The 13,519-nt window shown below is 44.1% G+C and overlaps 1 protein-coding gene across 1 annotated transcript in view; it reads right to left on the bottom strand.

Moving 5' to 3' along the window:
* Window positions 1–13,003, bottom strand: part of THSD4 (thrombospondin type 1 domain containing 4) — a 689,604-nt gene extending 676,601 nt beyond the window's left edge. Inside the window, exons 1-2 of the mRNA XM_069595555.1 lie at window positions 12,904–13,003; window positions 11,916–12,046 (exon numbers count right to left, since the gene is read on the bottom strand). The gene's annotated coding sequence lies outside the window, so the exon portion shown is untranslated. The remainder of the gene's footprint in view (window positions 1–11,915; window positions 12,047–12,903) is intronic.
* Between the last annotated feature and the right edge of the window lie 516 nt (window positions 13,004–13,519).

Raw genomic sequence — 13,519 nt, 5'->3', positions numbered from 1 at the left:
TTGCAACCCCATGGAGGGCAACCCACCAGTTATCCCTGTCTGTGGCATTTCCCAGGCAAGAATACTGGAGTAGGTTGCCATTTCCTTCTCCAGGGGATCTTCCCCATCCAGAGAGCAGACCCTCATCTCCTGAACTGCAGGCAGTCTTTATTGCAGGTGGCTGAACCACCAGGTGGTTCATATAAATTACCTTTAACTTCAGTTTTATTATTAATTGTACTATAACTTGTACTCTCATTCAGTTTTGACACCTTTTTGTTCTACTTCTAAACTAGTTTGCCATTTGGATAAATAAGTATGGCTAGGTATCAATTCAGGTGGCTCCGAAGCCATCAACACAGTTCTGAATTCATTCACTGTTGCACTACCCATCAGTATCAAACTATGATTTAATCCAGAAATTCTTTGAAGAAAAAAAATATGAAAAGGTTTTTATTGGAGAGCTATTTTCAGATTATGGAAAGATGGTTCAGCAGTTCATGAGTCAACATATTTTCCATAAAAGCAGCACCACCTTGGGACAGAATCCTCACAGATCTGGAGAAGTCATTTCTCTTTGAAAATGTGTGCTGTTGTAGGTCTAGCTCCTCATTAATTACTTTTGATGAAGCAACTCAAACCTGGGTGTTGTCCCCATGAAGAAAAGAGGTTCTCCTGAAATACCAGTGGGGTCAGAGCCTGGTCATGTAGTTTACTTCCATTGAGGGAATCTCTTCTCTAGATATTTGGGAGAATTTTTTTTTATTTGCCAAGAACCTGCCTTGATATGATTAAAATTTAGAAAACTCAACAGTGTAAAAATAATCTTAATGCTGAGGGAAACCTGTAAATTAATGAACATTGTAGTTTTCGGTCACTAAGTCGTGTCTGACACCTTGTGACCCCATGGACTGCAGCACGCCAGCTCCTCTGCCCCCAATATTTCCCAGAGTTTACTCAAATTTATGTCCATTGAGTCAGTAATGTTATCTAACCATCTTATCCTCTGCCTCCCTCTTCTCCTGCCCTCAGTCTTTCCCTGCATCAGGGCCTTTTCCTCAGGGTTGATTTAAGACTGACTGGTTTTAATTGCTGAATTAGTAAAGGGTGTGCTTTGGATTTCATATACCTCTCACTCTTCTATGAAAGCAAAAAGTAAATAAGATATAATATATAATGACATTTAGAACTTATCCATATCTTTTCTTCCTCAATAAATAGCTAATATTTTTAAAGTCATGATGCCAGGGTTTAAACCGACCAAAACTGGTTTTAGTCCACAATGGCAACACTACTGAAGACAGAGTTGACTTGATCCAGTCTGAATCAAGCTACTTTAACAAATGTGACTTAAAGCTGGTTTAATTTAGCTAGAAATCTGTTTGCTCTGCTAAAAATAATTTTTATACTGTTTTTCCCTATATGAAGCAGTATCACCTCGCTGAATTCAGTTCCTCCTTCTGAACCACTGTGACCCAATTCATGTTGGTCTGACCCAGTAAAGACAAGTTAAAACCAGGCTCATCTGGCCTCAGTCAGTGTGAATTGCTCTGTATCTAATTTGTCCTAAGTCGGAATGTTTTATCCTGCTTGAGCTGGTTTTATCCAATTTGAACCAGGAATGTTGGATTTAACCCAGTTAGAACCATTTAAAAACTGATTTTGACCCATTTGGAATCGGTTTGCTACTTTGGTTACTACTGAGAATCAGTTGGTTTCTGTTAGAAATCCAACATTCAGAAATGGCTAAGCTAGTCAGAGCCTATTGTAATTCAGCCACACTGATTCAGATGGTCAGAACTCTTCGGTCTGGTCAAAACACCAAACACCAAAATGGAGATGGTAGAAGCTCAGGTTATACAGGTCAGGGAGTGAAAGAGGCGGGGGAGGAAACAGAACACATTGAGTCTATACTCTTCTAGATATAGGTTAAAATGGAGACTCAGGGTTAAGAAATGATTTTTTAAATAAAATATGGGTCCAGGTCCCGGAAGAGGTTGGAGGGCATAGATAAAGAGACTGGGTTGGAAACAAAATAGGGACGATGGTTGCTGCTGCTACTGCTAAGTCGCTTCAGTCGTGTCCGACTCTGTGTGACCCCATAGACAGCAGCCCACCCCTGTCCCCGGGATTCTCCAGGCAAGAACACTGGAGTGGGTTGCCATTTCCTTCTCCAATGCATGAAAGTGAAAAGTGAAAGTGAAGTTGCTCAGTCGTGTCTGACTCTTAGCAACCCCATGGACTGCAGCCTACCAGGCTCCTCCATCCATGGGACTTTCCAGGCAAGAGTACTGGAGTGGGGTGCCATTGCCTTCTCCAGGGACGATGGTATGTTGTAATTAAATTGGTGCCATTGCCTTCTCCAGGGAGATGGGAATTTTATAGACATGATAACAGTTTTAATATCATATGAAGACAATTTTTATCATAGGATTGTGGCTTTGGTTAATCAATTTATGCCACTGATTATACTCTCCTGACAATTCTATCAGTTCCCCAACAGCTACAGTTTTCTACCTTGAGACATTTGGAGAGAGCTGCCCATCTGTGTCCTATCCTATTCCTCACTGGTCCACAAGGAAGGATGCTAAAACAGGAGAAAAGCTAGAGGTTTTTTCCAGCCAAGGGAAGACAGGTTGCATGAGCTGACAACGACTCCCTCAGGAGACCCTACCAAAAGGAGTCACCTTCTGGACTGCAGCAAATCCCTGCTGTTATGTCAGGGCTGTGGCGAAGGCAATCACCAGTCCCTCAGGAGAGGTGACTCTAGTGTCCTCGTGTGCCTGAGACGATTCTGCTTTACCCCTGAGTCCCCAATGTCATTACTAATTTTGTTCCAGTTTGGGTAATAAATTCTGTGCTCAAGCAGTCTGAGGCCCTGTCTCCTCCCATCTGTCTCTCTCTACTCCTCTTTCTCTTCTCTTCTATGGAGATTGCATTCATTCTCATAGCTTAAAATTCCCTCTGTCCAGAATTCTCATCTCCGTCTTTTCCCCTCAGCTTTCCATTTTTAATCTCCACTGGGATATTAAAATAATAATATACTTGATGCTGGTGGAAATGACCCAGAACTGACAGCTGTTGTTTTGGCCTTATCCACCCTTGCCACCCAGAAACGAGTTGCCTGAGAACTCACTGAGCCCAGCCCCCACACTGAAAAGAAAGAGAGGAAATATTCATTGCCACGTTGAAAAATAGAAGGGTATTTGCACGTGTTGCTAGGGTTTCTCTGGAAAGCATCCAAGAATCGTTCCAGAAATTCCACTTCCAGGTGTGTGTTCCTTTAAGGAAACATTGCGCGCTGAGAAGGAACACCCTGTGCGGTGGTGCCGCATGCTGTAGCCGTTGGTACGGCAGATGGGCAAAGGTGAAGACACGGGGGAAACACACATGAGTGGGCAGGGAGCGCCCTCCACCCCTGAGGAAGTCGTAATCAGGTAGCTGACACGCTTCCAAAGTGTGCTCACTAAAGACTCCAGCTTCTCAGGCTCCAGACCCCCAGCAAGCACATGCTGGAAGGAGAGATGCGTTCCACTCCAGGATCAGTGAAGCACCCCACACTGGGGTCGAGCCCCCAGCTCCTAGTCCAGCTCCCACTTAGTTCTGCACCACCCTAAACCCTTGAGAAGTCATCAGAGTATGAATAGTATTTAAAATCATGAGACAGGGTAAGATCAGCTAAGAGTGAGGGGAGATAGAGAACAAGTCTGATGAAGGAGCCATTTAGAAGGAAGGAAGCGGAGGCAAAGTCAGTAAGGGGCGTAGAGGAGTAATCACTGAGTAAGTAAACCAGGAGAGGGACTTTCCCGGTGGTTCATCTGTCAAGAGTCGGTCTTCCAGTACAGGGGACATTGGTTCATTCCCTGGTCAGGGAACTAAGATCCCACATATGAAAGGGTAATTAGGCCCACAAGCCACAACTAGAGACAAGCATGTGCATCGCTGCAAAGAGCCAGTGCAGCCTAAAATAAAAGAAAAAAGTAAGCCAGGAGAGTGGGCTACCCCAAAATTCCAGAAAGAAAAGGGTTTTCAGAAGAAGGAAATGACCTACTATGTAAAATACTAATGAGAGGTCAAATGATATGAAGATAAGATTGACCAGTGGATTTAGCAAGGTGACACTTGTTGGTGCCTAGTAGAATTCTGGTTTCAGTATTACTGTAGAGACGAAAATCTGACAGATAAGGGTCAAAGAAAGAATAGGAAGAGGGAAAGGTAGAGTAAGGAGCAACAGTTGTTTTGGAGGAATTTATCTATAAAGAAAGCAAAATAAATAATAGATAACGAACTGGAGGTCAAGAAGAGATTTATTTTTTTTTTAATATCAAAGGAACTTACAACATGTTGATATGTCAAGGGGGTAAAATCATCGGAAATGGGAAAGTTAATGATACAAGAGAAAGATGCAATGTCTTTGAATGGAAAGAAGAGATAGGACCCCATGAACAGGTGGTGGGTTTCCCTGGACAGAGGCAGAGGCAGGTCATCCTTCACAGCAGGAAGAAAAGTGGAGGACACAAATGCAGCTGCATGAAATATTTCTGTATGCTTAGGGAAATTGCTTTTCTTCTTCTCTAGAAAATTTGCAAAATTTCAACCTAAGCACCGATTAAATGGCTCAGCTGGGGCTGGAGGTTTTGTGCTGCCTGCCAAACAATGATTTGGGGTTCACAGGCAATCTCAGGAGAATAAGAGCAGGGGACCTGAGGTTACAGACCACATTCTTTTCCATTCTTCTTAGGCCTTAATAAATGTTGGATTGGTTTGAATTATGAGAAACTCAAACATGCTTGTTGAAGACCTCCTTAAAATATATTTACAGGTGGTGCTGAAAGCCATTGCTCTGGGGAATGAATATAGCCTCCACAGTCTTCTGAGCAGATCTGTCTGCAGATGGGCAATATGTAAGTACAGAACCCTCCACTGGGGAGAGCTGGGATCGGTCCACTACTAGCCCTCCATTCAACAGTAGGGTATCCTCTTATTCTCACGTATGGATCCCCATGTTAGACTGTAAGCTCCCTCAGGGAAGAGGTAGTGTCTTAGTCATTCTCTATGGCTTCCCGCAACCGCCCCAGGTGCACAGCCAGTGTGTGTCAGTGAAAATGACGGGGTCTCTACTCACAGTCATTAAAGATGGAGAGCAGACTCTAGATATGAAAGGAGACCTTCTTCACATCATGTTCCTTTAACAGCTTTTGACCTCAAATACCTTAAAGATACCTTTGAAGTTAACAATGAGGAAAAACTTCCAAAAATGAAAGTCTGAAGTTCTAGTACACTCCTCTGCTCATCCAGCATTTCCTGCCATCATAAATGTGAGAATTTTCTATTTTCCTACTAAGCTTGTAATGTTGGAAGGATGGAGAGCAGATTATCAAAAGGCTTACTCTCAGTTTGTCCATCATGCAGAGACAGAACACACTGACTGGTTTCTCTTTTTGGATCTGAAGCCACTTGTAACAGGCCATCTAAAGCAACCCATGAAGGTCCACCCTGGGTTAACAATCATAACTGGTCCCTCGATCCTATTCCACTGTTCAGTGGGGGTGATGAGGCTTCAATCAGAAAAAAAGTCCTTGGGGTTTCCTGACCCCTCATCCATGGACACTTTCTCTTTCCTTCTCCTACCCTTGGACCCTGTGGCTATCTAGATACTTCTGTTCCTTTATTCCTCTCACCTCCACTGGTAAAGAATCTACCTGCAATGTGGGAGACCTAGGTTTGATCCCTGGGTTGGGAAGATCCCCTGGAGAAGGAAACAGCTACCTACTCCAGTATTCTGGCCTGGAGAATTCCATGGACTCTATAGTCCATGGGGTCACACAGAGTTGGACACTTTCCACACTCAAGAGTGCTACTTTCCTTTGGCCTTCTATGGGGACTGCCAGACCTATAGACTATTTTCTTCCAAAGCTAATCAGGACTAGGCAATTTAGAAAATCAGCCCTTGGAGTCAAAAGCCTATGAGATAAACACATCTTCCAGACTTTCAAGATGGGCCTCCTCTCAGCATGCTTCCTGTGTACTTCCCAAGGCCTCTTCTCATATTTTCATGGATATATGCTATGTCTGCAGAAGGAAATATTGCTAGCAAAATAAACTTGTCCTGCCAGGAAAGCCTCCACATCTGAGTGGCTGTCTGGGACACTACTGGATACATGGCAAGTTTCTTTCTAAGACCCTGAACAGCACATACAAGCTGAAAACTTGCTTTTTTTTTTTTTCTTTTTTTCCCCCCTTCGGGTTGTTCTAGAAATAATCCAAGGCTTCAAAGTAATTCTGCATATAAGGTATAACTGCAGATGGAGGAAGGAACCATGAGTGAGGCGTACTGCTGAACTTGGATCAGTTTGTTCTTTGAGAGCCAAATCAACACATGAGGTTATGGACAGACATAGCCACCTTACAGAAGCTAATGCCCACAGGCCAGAGCATGACTCTCTGTTAATTAACTGATTGCATCAGCATATCTACAGAAGGAGTATGTGGAAACCAGGTGAAAGTAGGTCAACTTGCAATTGGAAAAAAAACCTCAGTCAGAAAGGCACTTGGGATAAGCCCATCCATGCCCTGCTGAAGGGGTCTGTCCTGAACTGGACCTGTAGGTCAGCTCATCATCATCACTCTCCTGCTGGCTTAAGAGCTGAACTGCCACCATCCATGAAGTTCTGAGCATCAACCACTGACAAATCCCGACACTCCTTCCTTGTCTCTGCCCTGACCCTGCTCCGTGATAGGAAAGTAGAGACTGAGAATAACATACATAAGGGGGCAGGGTCTGGTATGAGGAATCAATTACTCTTGGGGATGGGGCGTGGGACAGGAACAGTAGGGGTCACCAAGAATAGGTCAACAGAATTATCCAGACTGGAGTCAACACCTTTTTTAACCCACCTAATTAAAGAATTTTTCGAATTCTTCAGAGGAACTGGTCATTAACTTTAGAATCCAGCCTTAAAGTATGTATGGTTTAGTGTTGTGTTGGGGTCCCCAGGACCACCTCCAGGTTCAGTGATTTGTGAGGACTCACAGGAGTCAGCATATGGTCACGCTCATGGCTGTGATATATTACAGTGAAAGGATACAGAGCCAAATCAGCAAAAGGGAAAAGGCATGTGAGGAAAGTCCAAAGGAAACCAGGTGCAAGCTTCCAAGAGTCCTCTCCCAGTGGAGTCACACAGGACAAGCTTAATTCCTCCAGCAACAAGTTGTAATAACACATATGAACTGCTGTCTATCAGAGAAGCTCATTAGAAACTCAGTGTCAAAGGCTTTTGGAGAGGCTGATCATATATAGACACGCTATTGTACCAACACTCCAGACTCCCAGAAGGCAAACAGGTTTTCAGCATAAACCACATGATGTTGGGTTGGCCAAAATATTTGTTTGGGTTTTTCCATGACATTTTACTGGAAAACCTGAACGAATGATTTGGCCAACCCAATTCAAACAGGGTAGGCACAGTGAGCTACGCTTATCAATTAGGGAAGTTTTAGATCAGAGTCAGGAACTATTTCCTGGACAATTCCCATACACCAGCCAAGGGCTACCATGACAAGCAAGCCTTTCTAAGGATAGCAGTCTCAGGCTTGTTATGGTTAACCCTTATGTACAGATGCATATGATTAAACTTACATTATCTACAGCATAACAGTTCAGTTCAGTTCAGTTGCTCAGTCGTGTCGCACTCTTTGCGACCCCATGAATCGCAGCACGCCAAGCCTCCCTCTCCATCACCATCTCCCAGAGTTCACTCAGACTCACGTCCATCGAGTCTGTGATGCCATCCAGCCATCTCATCCTTGGTTGTCCCCTTCTTCTCCTGCCCCCAATCCCTCCCAGCATCAGAGTCTTTTCCAATGAGTCAACTCTTCGCATGAGGTGGCCAAAGTACTGGAGCTTCAGCTTTAGCATCATTCCTTCCAAAGAAATCCCAGGGTTGATCTCCTTCAGAATGGACTGGTTGGATCTCCTTGCAGTCCAAGGGACTCTCAAGAGTCTTCTCCAACACCACAGTTCAAAAGCATCCATTCTTCGGCGCTCAGCCTTCTTCACAGCCCAACTCTCACATCCATACATGACCACAGGAAAAACCATAGCCTTGACTAGACGGACCTTAGTCGGCAAAGTAATGTCTCTGCTTTTGAATATGCTATCTAGGTTGGTCATAACTTTCCTTCCCAGGAGTAAGCGTCTTTTAATTTCATAGCTGCAGTCACCATCTGCAGTGATTTTGGAGCCCCCAAAAATAAAGTCTGACACTGTTTCTACTGTTTCTCCATCTATTTGCCATGAAGTGATGGGACCGGATGCCATGATCTTCGTTTTCTGAATGTTGAGCTTTAAGTCAACTTTTTTTCTCTCCTCTTTCACTTTCATCAAGAGGCTTTTGAGTTCCTCTTCGTTTTCTGCCATAAGGGTGGTGTCATCTGCATATCTCAGGTTATTGATATTTCTCCTGGCAATCTTGATTCCAGCTTGTGCTTCTTTCATTCCAGCATTTCTCATGATGAACTCTGCATATAAGTTAAATAAGCAGGGTGACAATATACAGCCTAGACATACTCCTTTTCCTATTTGGAACCAGTCTGTTGTTCCATGTCCAGTTCTAACTATTCTTTCCTGACCTGCATACAGATTTCTCAAGAGGCAGGTCAGGTGGTCTGGTATTCCCATCTCTTTCAGAATTTTCCACAGTTTATTGTGATCCACACAGTCAAAGGCTTTGGCATAGTCAACAAAGCAGAAATAGATGTTTTTCTGGAACTCTCTTGCTTTTTCCATGATCCAGGGGATGTTGGCAATTTGACCTCTGGTTCCTCTGCCTTTTCTAAAACCAGCTTGAACACCAGAGAGTTCACGGTTCACATATTGCTGAAGTCTGGCTTGGAGAATTTTGAGCATTACTTTACTAGCATGTGAGATGAGTGCAATTGTGCGGTAGTTTGAGCATTCTTTGGCATTGCCTTTCTTTGGGATTGGGATGAAAACTGACCTTTCCCAGTCCTGTGGCCACAACTGAGTTTTCCAAATTTGCTGGCATATTGAGTGCAGCACTTTCACAGCATCATCTTTCAGGATTTGAAACAGCCCCACTGGAATTCCATCACCTGCACTAGCTTTTTTGGAGTGATGCTTTCTAAGGCCCACTCGACTTCACGTTCCAGGATGTCTGGCTCTAGATTAGTGATCACATTATCATGATTATCTGGGTCGTGAAGATCTTTTTTGTACAGTTCTTCCGTTTATTCTTGCCACCTCTTCTTAAAGATTGTATTCAGAAGCATAGGTTCAGACACTGTCAACAAATCTTTTGCTATCTTCTTAAAGTATTAAGACAAAGCACTTCTCCAGATGTTGCTGCGGATCTAGTTTTCTACCAGTAGGACCCCATATGCTGCTGCCAATCAAGAATCTAGTGCTCCAAGCTGGCAAAACAGAACCTAAGCCATTCCCCACCCACTCCCACCCCTGCCTTCTACCACCACCATGCACTGACCCCCATCCTGAATTGGACTTTAAAGCAGCCCACTTGACCTGGAGTGCTAAATATTGTTCACAAAATGCTCCTTTCTCATCCTTCCCCAAACCCAAACTGACCAGCATGGTGGTCCCAAGTTCTGGTTCTGAGACCTGGAAGGATCACATCCCTCATGCTGAAGAACTACTTCCTGAAGCTTAGGGAGGAACACTTCTTTCTGATTCATATAAAGTCCCCTTCACACGACTTCCTCCATTCTCCAATGTTCCAGTCTCTATCCCACCTCCAGCAACCATTGGGATGTTATTGACTTATTTTCACTTGTCTGAAGCAAGCTCTTACTCTGACTTGACCTGGGTCACAGTGAAATTTTCTTTAGCCAGTTTCTCAAATATCTTGTGGTGAATGAAGTCAGCTATCCTAAAATCAGCCTTGAATCTTTGCAATGGTATTGACTCAGTTGCTCTTAGACACGTGGAAATCCTAATCCCCAGCTCCATTTCACACAGCAATGACTTTTCCCAGTTTATTTTTCTTTTCTTTTTTTCAAGGACAGAGTTTAGGGAAGTACTGAGGGGAGATTAACCCTCTTGAGTCTACCTAGCTCAATCGGTCCATTCATGGAAGCCAGATTTGGGTGCCGCTGCACATCTAGAATGTTACCCCAGTAGGAATTCCCCTTCTGTTTTTCCTTTTTTTCCTCCAAATTTAGAATCTGGGCTGTCTGTGTGTGGGGCTGGGGGTGTTTCAGGACAAATGACATCATTTAGACCCATAGAAACAGATGTTCAGACTTTCTATGCTCCGTGAACTCAGCTTCGTGCCATCTACTGGAATGGAAACTGGCCAGGCCATCCAGAGGGAGTTTCTAAGATGAGTGGGCAGGATTTCACTGCTTTCCTTTCATTAAAACAGGAAGGGCCTGGGCTGGAATATGTTAGTGAGGACATCCAGAAAGGGGCATGGAATGCCAGTGCTCAAACCCACAGTAGGTAAAGACTCCAGTTCACTGAGCAGATTTGCAAGTGAGATGGTGAAATAATTTTTCCGCTCCACTTCCCCCCACCCCTACCTCCAGAAAGGCACAGGATATTTTTAGCAGAAAAAATAAATGCCCCATAAAAATGGACATAAAAATACCATACAGGGGACAGCATACCCTCCTATCGATTTCCAAGAGATCCCTGGAATGACCATGAAATTAAACAGGCTTCAAAGCCAGGATTGGCACTACCCTTGCTAGTTCCTCTGCCAGAAACACTTTCCTCCCAGATATCTTCACATTCACCTTTCAATTGCTTCAGGTCTTAATTCAAGACCACTTCTAAAAATGTCACTAGTCTGATAGTGTGGTGTTCTTTTCTTTCCTTTGTTTCTCTCCCTGATGCTTATCACTCATTATCCTACTCTAGAGGGAACATATTCATTGTGTGTATCTGCTTCTCCGCTAGAAGACAAGTTCCATAATTACACAGATCTTTGTCTCTTTTTGTTCACTTTTGCTGCTGTGTCTCTAGCGGTAATCTTTTATAGAATCAATAGAATGAAGAATGATGGGACTATAGGCTCTAAAAATCCATCACCTCTCCTAAGTTCCCTGCTGTTAAGGTTGACACCACTACTTGTCACATCTGCCAACTCATGGGAGCCCTCCTGAGCTGCTCACACCTAACCAGACACTCAGTTGTACTGCTTCTCCCCCCAACATGGATCTTGACTTCTGAACATTTAATTCAGCTTCTGCTTAGTTTAGAAAACCATGACAGACCTCTCAAAATGATACAGGGCAAGTGACTTTGACAAAATCCTGGCCTCTTCTTCCTCATTTGTAAAGTGGGTGTAGTAATACCCCTTTTCATGAGGTAGCTGGGAGGAGTTCAGGTAACCCGTCTATTGCGTTTCTCCTGGTTGTGTGCATGTTAAGTCGCTTCAGTCGTGTCCAGCTCTTTGCAACCCTATGGACTGCAGTCCTCCAGGCTGCTCTGTCCATGGGATTCTCCATGCATGAGTACTGGAGTGAGTTACCATGCCCTTCTCCAGGGGATATTTTGTATCTCTTATATCTGCATTGGCAGGTGGGTTCTTTACCACTAGTTCCACGTGGAAGCCCATTTCTCCTGGTGCCTGATACAAAACTTAATGCTGCTTCCCTTCCCTACTGTGGGTGTGCCGTTCCAGTGCCTCTAATGGCGACCAGATAGTTTTGAAAGCTCTCCCTTTGGTCCCTTCACCGAGCAATCACCTTGTCCACTATCACGTGATTTCTTCTGTTATTCTCTGGTTCAAAAACCTACATGTTCCTTCCAAAGAGGGAACCTTTCATTAAACCCAACTGCACCAAGTCAAATGCAGTCAAACCATGTGAATTCATGTGGCCAGCACAAACAAGGAGATTTCCTAGACAGAGGAGTACAGGAAAACACCCCAGTGAAGATGAGGGCTCTCACCTACCACAAAGCAAGTGGTCAGTTCATCAGCTGAGATCTCTGAACCCTCAAGCCCCACGTACTCTTCCTTGTCTCTGAGACATCCTGAAAGCTGCCCGAGAACCTAGGAGGCAATTGCCTGCCCGCTTCAGGACCCTGCAAATAATAGCACACTTTTCAGGACCTTTAAGGCAGGCCCTCCTTTAAAAAACCCACTGAGCCTCCTCCCAAAAGCGGTTTAGCTACCCCTCTCCTGTGCTCCCACCACCTTATCTGCTCACCACACCATGCCATGGACCATGCTAAATGGCATCTGCTCCCCAGCCTAGGTTGTGAGCCCTGATGGGTAGGGACAATGTCCTATCCCTCCACGTGAACTCAGTATCTAAGACAATATTTGGCACATCGTAGGTGCTGAATAAATGCTTTTTGAATAATTGAGTAAGTGAGTCAGTGAAAGAATGGATGATTCAATTAAGTGAATGAAGAAATGCAACACTCCCCTAAGTGGAGGTGTGTGAAGGTATGAAGAGGCTGGAAAAACATGCTTCTTAGGAACAGACCCAAGACAGCACCCACCCCACCAGCCTCCTCTCCCAAGTCATCTCTTCCCCCTGCACACACTTGTTCTCCCTGATCTGCCTCACCCACCCCGGAGGCTTCCATTCCCACCTGGATGTCATTGACTCCCAAAGCAATAGTCCCAAATTCTGTGCCAAACTTAAGCTTTGCTTGCCTGTGCTTTTTCCATTTTAATTTTTGCAGCCACTGCTTCCTCCATGAGAGATCTCTTGTATCTCTGGATTTTGGAGAGCGCTTGCATTCTGGGAACAAGCACCTCTTAGTGTACGGACAGCATTCTGAACCTCCACTAACTGAAAGGCAAATCCTGCTACATCAGATTCTAGAAGAATTTTAGCAGGTTTGGTGAAGGTAAAGGCATCTGCTGTTTTCATGGAGATGTGCTATTCCACAGTGACAGAGGACAGAGGAGCAAAATTAAGGTTACTTGCCTTGAAATGTAGTAGAAAATGTAAAAACCCAAAGCCTAGATGAGTAGGGCAGGAGTGGGAACTTCTGGCTTCCAGATCTTGGCTCAGTTTTCTTCCAATCTTTGGCAAACACAACAAGTCATGGTTATATTAACCAAGAATGATGCTTATCAGTCGGTTACCACCCAGTCTGGAAATTATCCAGAGCCAATTGGAAGGCACTTGGGCGGTGATACATTTTACAAGCACGTTCTCATTGTCCTGCTTCATTTCAGAATTCATTTTGGCTTCTTACCTTTCAACTCAATCCTCTTTTTCTCCAGAACCTGTGCTAAGTTTTAAAGGAAGTCTTTTGCTTTCTGCTCTTGTTTTATATTGTTGACTGAAGCTGTAAAATCACTGGATGTGAGAGCTGGAAAGACCCTGAGAGATTATCTGGTCTACCTCCCTCATTTTTATGGGCGAGGAAACTGTCAGAGGTGACTTTAACTTTGAATTTTATGAGGCCTATTTGTGTTGACAACATGATGGATTGCTTTGCTTCCGAGACGGAAGATTTGCAAGGAAAAATATTAAGAAATGTCAGTGCTCTTCCTGATAGGAGGGAGCGTGGGGTAACAGCTCTCACTGCTGTAAT

The sequence above is a fragment of the Ovis canadensis genome, chromosome 7 (assembly GCF_042477335.2).
Source record: "Ovis canadensis isolate MfBH-ARS-UI-01 breed Bighorn chromosome 7, ARS-UI_OviCan_v2, whole genome shotgun sequence".
NCBI lineage: Eukaryota > Metazoa > Chordata > Mammalia > Artiodactyla > Bovidae > Ovis > Ovis canadensis.
The sequence above is the reverse complement of the archived record's forward strand: the minus strand, read 5'-3'. Positions and strand labels throughout refer to the sequence as shown.